Genomic DNA, 7256 nt, shown 5'->3' on the forward strand with positions numbered 1-7256 from the left:
TCATTTCCTACAAGTGTCTTTTCCTTCCCAGAAGTCTGGGCCCATTTTGCCTAAAGTAATTGGGATATTGCAGAACTAAATAGGTTGACAAGAAAGCAAGAAATCCTGCTGAGACCTCTGTATGGGAGAGTAGGAGAACCCTACCTGGGAGCTTTCATTATACATTCATTTTTCTGTTTCTTTGTGTTGTGTGCATCCTTGGAGGTCTCATTCAGTTGTATTCAAACAACTGGAGACTTTTAGCACTGCATAAACCTAAGATATGGGCACAGATGGTCAAGCACAGCCTTTTCTTTAAAAGTACCTCCTCAGTCTTTCCCTGTTCTCTTGGGTCAGAAATGATGAGACTAAGATAATCAAAGGTTAGCATTTACTGTATAATAGCTTAGGGTAAAAGCTGTGGGGATAGAAAGGAAGGTATAAAAGGCCACATATGCAAGTATTGTGTTCAGTTCTTGATGCCATACATGGTAAAGCTGTAGTGTGCAGAGCAAGGTAAACAGGACTGTGGAAAGGTTGGAGACCACACCATATCAGGTGATCAGTTGAAGGAACTAGAAATGTTATCCTTGAGAAGAGACTGCCTTGGGGGGAAGAGGGAGGTGATTTGCTGTTCAGTGGTGTCTGTGACCCCATTTGGGGTTTTCTTGGTAAAGATACTGGAGTGGATTGGCATTTTCTTCTCCAGCTCATTTTATAGAAGAGCAACTGAGGCAAACAGGGTTAAATGACTTGCCCAGGGTCTCATAGCTTGTAAGTGTTTGAGGCTGGATTTGATCTCAGGAAGTTGAGTCTTTCTGACTCCAGGCTGGGTGCTATGTCCAGTGCATGTGTCTCCTAACTGCCCTGAGGGAGGTGATAGCTTTGTTTAAGTGTAAGGTGCTATCCTTTTCTCATGTGAATGCTTTATTTTCTGAAAAAGGAAACAAAAGGGCTTTTGCAGGGAAAAACACAGGAAAAAGTTTGAAGAAACCCAAATAGTTCTGGGGATCTGAGAGAAAACAGTCTTTCAAATAGCAGTACTGAGAAAATGTGTTTGAAAACAACTCACATGCAAAAGAACAGAGTGATGCAGAGATCACTGCAACATGTTGTTTTCCAGCAGCTGATCTGAATATTAATATTTTCAGCACTTGACTGATGAACAGCTCTGCATTGCAGAACTCTTTTGGGACTGTGGGATTTTAGTCTAATAACTATTTGTTATACTTTATGAAATGTGGACTTTAGGTTTTTCAATTTAAACATCACTCATGCCAAGACCCTGCTTTGAGGCATTAGAAATCAAAGAATAGAAACTGAGAGTAGAAGCTGACTGAGAAGGGAAGGTCAGAGAAGCTCCAGACAGAAGCAAGAAGCAAAAAGCCAGGAAAAGCATTAGGAAAAGAAGAGCAGATGAATCAAAACCTGAGTAGAGTTTAGAGTCTGCACTACCCCATTGATCAGGTTGGGGGCGGGGTGTGGTCTGGGAGTGGAGAGAGTGTGGAGAAACGCTTTGCTTCTGGAGCTAATTAGAGAAAAGCAGACTTCTCTGCTGTAATTGATGAGCTATCCTGGCTGTTTTGCTTTGCAATGAAACAGTTTTAAAGGAGATTGAAAAAAAGGCAGGCTCTGCAGTTGCCGTGGGAGATGCTTTGTTTGGAAGAGAGCTCATGCTAGGAGCTGACTGGAGGAAAGCAGACTTCTCTGTGGTTTAAAGAACTTGTTGGGCTTGTCTTATATGCAATACCATCTACAGCTTGAGACAGAGAAAATCCTTTAGGGGCATGACTGCATTGCCCTCTATTGACCTTTCTCTATAGACAGGTAGTCACCCTTCCTAGCCCAGAGAACAGATTGATGAATCTCTACAGATTCCAGACTTATAGGAACTGCTTGTCATGGAAAGGACACAACATGTTGTTTGCTGAAAGAGCTTAATGCTGCTTCCATGGCCTAGGAGTGTCAGAGAAGTGCAGTAGAAGTGGTTCTGCCCAGTAGATGACAGCAGTGCAGACTATTTTCTAAAAAGGACATTAATACCTGGATGTGGGTTTCCCTGCTTTCCTCACTGCAGGTTTCTATAGGTTTGTGCCCATTCTCTCACCTTTGTAACCTGGCAGGAGAGTATGACCCAGGGTTTATGAGTGGACAATTATATTCTGGTTATTCTTGCTTTTGTCTTCTATTGAATAATGATGTGATTGTTTTTGCTTTTGCCTTTTCAGCAAGCAAATGTTTTATGTTTTAGAGTTACTGGTGTCGTTGTGACTGTATAAATGGGAAACACAGGAAAGAGGCTCAGAGTGAGTGTAGCAACATGGCTGACCATGGCCAGGCGTACTTCTGGGAATGAGCCACATCTCCTTCCCAGCCCCTGCCCCCCATCTTTCTCCTCCCTACCCCAGGCCTGCCAATATGAGTGCTGATTGCAGTGAGGGAGCCAGCCCAGACAGAGAGAGAAAGGAAATGTGGGCGCCACATCATGTTGGTGCCATGCCCCACAGAGTTCACAAGTATTTGAAGGCCTATCTTTGGGTCTTTAAGAATGCTTAGATTTATCATTATTTATGTTAGAGGGCAGAACTAGGGCTAATGAGTGGAAATTGTAGAGAGACAGTTTGTGGTTTGCTATAAGGGGGAAAAACCCACTTCCAAATAATTAGAACTGTCAAAAAGCTAGCATGTTTTCCATCACTGGAGGTCTTCAAGTAGATGCTGGGACCCATTAAGGATACTGTAGAGGGATTTTTTGTTCAGGTCCAGGTTGGCCTTCGTGGCCTCTGAGGTCTTTTCTAACTGAGATTCTGTGATTATCTATTTTGGAGGAAGAACATATGTGATTTGTGGTTTTGAGCCTGGGTGACAGAGTGGGGAGAGGTCATGTCAGTGTCTAGTGCAGGCAAGTTGGGAGGGGGCTGTTTTGGAGGGACATTAAAGAGCTTACTCTGAACTATGTGGAACCTGAAGGGCTGGAGTTCTCTCAGGGTTCTTAGCTGGCCTGACCCCTAATCCTGGCCCATACTTTGCACAGGAAGCCAAGTCACTACATCTCTGCCATTTTGGAATTAAGTGACCTTGTATCAAAACGCAACCAGGAGCCAATCCTATACTGGGATCGTCTATACTACCTCACCAGCCAGGGGAGACAATTCTTGAGGGCTTGCCACCTGGTACACAGCTTCACAGATGATGTCATCCAGACCCGGCGCCGAGTCCTTGCTGAACAAGGTTCTGAGGCCTTCCTCAGGAATAAGATTAAAGGAAAGACTGTGGACTTCATAGATGTTCTGCTGCTGGCCAGGGTGAACATTAGAGCTACAGGGAGAGGTGGGAAGGGAGGGAGTCTTCCAGAAGCCCTGAGGGACCATGGGGAGGGGGAGCACAGCCAGGGGAAGATGAAGGGCTTGCTTGCCAAAGCAGATTCATGGTTCTGTAATATATGTCCCAGAGCTGAGTCACATAGAATGCTGTTTTCACCCTCCCATGGTGGGGTGATATAGCTACCTCTAGCCTGTTCTAGGTATATGAAAGGATTAACTTGGGTTCTAAGTATAGCTAGATATATCCTAGCTGGAATATGCCTGGAATCCAATTAACTAGTATGCTTAGAAATAACTAGTATATCTACTATACTTAGAAATAACCTCAAAGTATATCCCCTGAGGTTATTTCTAAGTTTATCAGGATAGTTAATAGGATTCCAGGCATATTCATAAATATTTCTGTGGTTCTAGTATATCAAGTGTAATTCCCTACATTATAGATTTATCTAGGAGTACCATTAAAGCTGCTTCTAGCTATATCAAAGGAGAGTCTAGGGTATGCTGGAAATAGCTAGAATTTCTTTGGTACAAATGTGCTTGAGAGAGAGAGAGAGAGTATTAAGGAGGAAGGGACAAGAATTATTAAGGGACAGAGTGCCTATCAAAGAATCCTGATACCTCCAGGGTATACCAAAGCTAGGTATATTCTTTGGCATCAGAAAGGATTCATGCTTTGGGTAAGGGTCCCTTCTAAATTCAAGTTTCTTTTATGCTAGGTGTGTCTTCCAACAGTATCTGATTTTGGGTACTCCTCAGTGTAGTTTCTGAGGGTTTTGAACATATCGGGTGACTTCTATGGTGTGGTTCTGTAAGTGCAGTAGGAGTCCAGAGGACAGTTTCAGGTACTTTAGAAGGCTATGGGGTATGAGTTATGCTAAGAATTTGGGCTAAGTCTCAAGGTTCTAGGTATGATACCTGACACTATCAGTAGTTCCTGGGGGATGCTGACAAGAGGATCCTGAGTAGAGCCTGATCATAGGAAGGAAGGAAGCCAAGAACCCACAGATATGTACTATTCCAGGATGAAGATGGGAAGGCTTTGTCAGACAAAGACATTCGGGCAGAGGCTGACACCTTCATGTTCGAGGGTAAGGGAGCAGATGGAGTAGGAGGGTCTGGGGCTAAGGGTGTTGGGGATTTCGAGGAGATTTCCCCTTAAGAAGCCCATTTATATCTCGTTCCTGATGTCAGCCTCAGTGATTACTGCTTTGACCAGGACTAGCCTAGAAGGAGCTGTCCCCTCAGAGCCTGTGCTGATTTCAGTATGGTTGTGATATTCCCTCTCTTTCACAGTTCACTGATAGACACCTCCCTCACCCCCATTCCAATTGTCTGGAGTCTTCTCCCTTCCTCCCAGGCCATGACACAACAGCAAGTGGCCTCTCCTGGGCCCTCTACAACTTGGCCCAGCACCAAGAATACCAGGACCTCTGTCGTCAGGAAATACAGGAGCTCCTGAGGTGTCGTCAGCCAGAGGAGATTGAATGGTCAGTGTGGAATGAGACTGGGAGAATTCCTCTAGGAAAGATGATTAGGAGCTCATCCCCCAGGCCATCCTGGCCACAGCTCAAGACACTCCCCCAAAGAAACATCCCTAAGCCCCAAGCCCCCTTTCCCAGGATGACAGGTCTGCTGTCTCCAGGGATGACCTGTCCCACATGCCTTTCCTGACCATGTGCATCAAGGAGAGCCTGAGGCTGCACCCTCCAGTTGTTACTATTGCTCGCCAATGCACCAAGGACATCCAACTACCTGATGGCCGTGTCATCCCCAAAGGTATCTTTTACCCAGGCGTATGTAGCACAGTAAGGGAAGGCAAGACACGACAGGGGCTGCATCTGGGGCTGCAGTGTAGGAGAAGGTAGAAAGCAGGTATAAGGTTTTCTTCAGGAAGCAGCCAAGGAATAATATTTAGAAAGTTGATGGGGGAGGAGTGGGGTTGAGGCGGAACTTTGACAAGTGAATGCATGGAATTTATTGGCCGTGTTGGGCTCTCTATCTCTTCCTTCTTAACAGGGAGCACTTGTCTGATCAGCATTTTTGGAACCCACCACAATCCATCTGTGTGGTCCAACCCTGAGGTACCTACTTGTGTTATCTGGACAGATCTAAGGGTCAGGGACACTCATGGCAAAGTGTTGAGCCCTTGCCTAGAATGAATATAGGAGAAGCCTAAATATGCCTCTAGGGAGCAGAGCCAGGAAGGCAAGAGACTACAATATTGATCTCCTCACAGGGAATGGCCTGCTGCCTTAAAGGTAGTTTCCTTGCCTCCCTGATAAAAGTCTGCCTGCCTGGTATCACCCTGGGCTATCTCTACCATCTTAGATCTGTCCTTCTACTGCAGGTCTATGACCCACACCGCTTTGAATTTGACAATTTCCAGAAGATGTCACCATTGGCATTTATGCCCTTCTCAGCTGGACCCAGGTAAGTCCATGGCACATGTTTTCCCATTTGCCTCCCCGAAGTCCTGGGGAAATGCCCTCACCCTTCTGGGTCATTGTGGTCATCTCCAAACCCTCAAGAGAGACTGGGTCTCAGGCCCCAAGCCCTATCCCCAGGAGATATAGGGGCCATCCTCTGTGTGTGTGTGTATGTGTATGTGTGTCCATGCACATATGCATGTGCATTTACACATGTGTAGTGGTGGGAAGACAGAATAAGGTTGGGGTCAAGACCTGGGGATTGGCAGACCCTCTCCTTGAACAGGAATTGCATTGGCCAGAATTTTGCCATGTATGAGATGAAGGTTGTGCTGGCTCTCACTCTACTGCGATTCAGAATCCTCCCTGATGAACACCCAGCCCGAAGGAAGCCAGAAGTGATCCTCAGGGCTGAGGATGGGCTGTGGCTGAGGGCAGAGCCACTGCAGCATCCTTCCATCCCTGAGACACACCCCTCAGAAACCCCCCCGAATTGATGGATGAGAATTTCCTCAGGCCTGGGACATGGACGCCTGGAGACTGCCAGTCCTTCAGTTACCCTTGTCTTGGTTGTGAGTCTTCTGAATAAAAGCATTTTAACACATTACATATTGGTTTTGCTTTGTGCCTTTATACCATGAGGTAGAGGTTGCTGAGAGAAAATAGGAATCCCTATTTCTCAATTCCAGCAAGAATCAGTAGGAACATGGAAATGTGGGGAAGAGGGGGAGATGGGAATCACAATTACCTAGAAAAATCTGGTTAGATAATCTCCCATCTACCTGATAGTCTAATAGTAGAAAGTCCCCAACCACTACTGAAGGAGAAAATAACCTATAACAAATTATGCAAGAACATGGTAAAGTGGATGGTCTCATACACAGATATTCTTGGATAAGAGATGAATAGTCATAGTATTGATGATGGTTCTTACAGCTTTCAGAGTTGATTATTTTTACAGTGGTGTGTAACCCTAACACTAACTCTAACCCTAAATGCTGCTGGCAATATAATGTTGAAAAGGTACATAGTCAGGCCTCAAAGAACTTTGCAAGGATGGGGAACCTGCAGGCTCAAGGCCACGTGAGGCCTTCTAGGTCCTTGGGTGTGGCCTTTTGACTGAGTCCAAGTTTCACCAAACAAATCCTTTTATTAAAAGGACTTGTTTAGTGAAGTTTGGATTCAAAGGGATGAACTTGAGGTTCCCCACCCCTGGCTTAGAGTTTAGTGGAGTGGGGTTGGGTAAGACACACGTATACAAATCGTTATAATACCAAGCAGAATATGATAGGGGAAAGCAAGTAAGAATCAGAAAGATGAGCATGCAGGGATCACCTCAAACTGCATGATCAAGAAAAACTTCATGAAGGAAATGATACTTAGCTATGCCTTGAGGGAAGAGTTTTAACAGGTGGAGATGGTAGGCATGGGAAGTCAGAGATGAGATCATTCCAGGCCAGAATGTGCAGGGAAAGATCTAGTAATCTAGTTTGGCTTCAACATAGTTTGTGAAGAGAGAAATGTG

General features: G+C 45.2%; 1 pseudogene across 1 annotated transcript in view; it reads left to right on the forward strand.

Moving 5' to 3' along the window:
• LOC110196135 (cytochrome P450 4F2-like) overlaps positions 1–6338 on the forward strand; it is a 50874-nt pseudogene extending 44536 nt beyond the window's left edge. The window contains exons 7-13 of the transcript XR_013486426.1: positions 3014–3284; positions 4327–4393; positions 4663–4792; positions 4948–5081; positions 5322–5386; positions 5653–5735; positions 6018–6338. The product of XR_013486426.1 is annotated as a cytochrome P450 4F2-like (transcript). The remainder of the gene's footprint in view (positions 1–3013; positions 3285–4326; positions 4394–4662; positions 4793–4947; positions 5082–5321; positions 5387–5652; positions 5736–6017) is intronic.
• The last annotated feature ends 918 nt before the right edge of the window (positions 6339–7256 follow it).

Source organism: Phascolarctos cinereus, unplaced genomic scaffold (genome assembly GCF_003287225.1).
Source record: "Phascolarctos cinereus isolate Bilbo 61053 unplaced genomic scaffold, phaCin_HiC Scaffold_4;HRSCAF=312, whole genome shotgun sequence".
Taxonomy (NCBI): domain Eukaryota; kingdom Metazoa; phylum Chordata; class Mammalia; order Diprotodontia; family Phascolarctidae; genus Phascolarctos; species Phascolarctos cinereus.